At 58.3% G+C, this 1032-nt stretch overlaps 1 protein-coding gene across 2 annotated transcripts in view; it reads right to left on the reverse strand.

Moving 5' to 3' along the window:
* The window catches only part of ZNF18 (zinc finger protein 18), a 25852-nt gene extending 25139 nt beyond the window's left edge, over window positions 1-713 (reverse strand). Inside the window, exon 1 of one of the 2 annotated variants that reach the window (XM_008688027.2) lies at window positions 423-713. The gene's annotated coding sequence lies outside the window, so the exon portion shown is untranslated. The remainder of the gene's footprint in view (window positions 1-422) is intronic. The other variant, XM_008688026.2, reaches the window with a different exon arrangement.
* Between the last annotated feature and the right edge of the window lie 319 nt (window positions 714-1032).

Below are 1032 nucleotides of genomic sequence, written 5' to 3' on the forward strand. Positions count from 1 at the left end.
CTTTAGTCAAGCTCCGGAGTCCTCTTTTTGACAAGGCCTGGTCTTTCACATCTGGCCTTGGCCCTTTTAGTCCCATTTTAGCAAGAATCTTGCTGAGTCCAGTTTAGGGAAAGTCCCTCATCTTTGACAGCTGGTCAAATTCTACATCAACCATGGTATCTGACCAGCCCTGGTATCCGATCAAATTCGGTATCACCCAGGCCCGCCTTCAACAAAACTCCAGTCAAGTTGATTCAGCCAGAACTCCCTTTACTCCGGATGTTTCCTCTTAGTCATTTTCCATCCACTGACCCCTCACGCCCCCCCACCGGGCTTCCCTGGCGATCATTCTCCACTCCTCATTGTTGCAGAGTGCAGCCCAATTGCTCTCCGCTCCTGAAAAACCGCGTTGTAGTAGCCCCCCTGAATAAACTCTGCCTTACCGTCTTTAACGAGCATATGAGTAATTTTTTCTCCAACACTACGTATCAGCTCCATATTAGGCCCTGTTCATGCCATTTCTAATCCTCACAATCCCCCTGCAAGGCAAGTATCAGAGTTGACTGATTAGGAACCTCGGGGGCTCAAAAGGGGTAGCCGAAGTGGAACCCACGAAGCTCCAAGCACGGCCTGTGTTTTGGGGAGGAGAGCTGCTGACGTTGGGGAATTTGGGGGGCAGGTTTGGGGACTGTCACAAACGCCGTGAGGTTTGGGGTCCACCGGTATTTTGCGTCCCAGAGGCCGGGGCAGCGATCCCCACCCAGGTATCCTCCACTCTCCCTCCCCAACGCCCACAGCACCCCAGGGAGAAAGGCTCTGGGCAGCGGCCCACGCGGGGCCCTTCTTTCCAGCCTCTGGGGGAAGGCAGAGGAAGCGGCCCGGTTTCGGTGCCGGTCCAGGGGCGTGGCCGGGAATCCGGGGTCCACAGACTCCGGGGCGCAGAGCCGGCTCCGGGCAGCGGCGTCTCCACTTCCCCAGAGTGCCCTCGGCCGCGCCACCCCTCCCCCGCACCCGCCGTGTCCCCGCGCCCTCCGAGACCGTGGGCGCGCGTCC

The sequence above is a fragment of the Ursus maritimus genome, unplaced genomic scaffold, assembly GCF_017311325.1.
Source record: "Ursus maritimus isolate PB19 unplaced genomic scaffold, ASM1731132v1 scaffold_14, whole genome shotgun sequence".
Taxonomy (NCBI): Eukaryota; Metazoa; Chordata; class Mammalia; order Carnivora; family Ursidae; genus Ursus; species Ursus maritimus.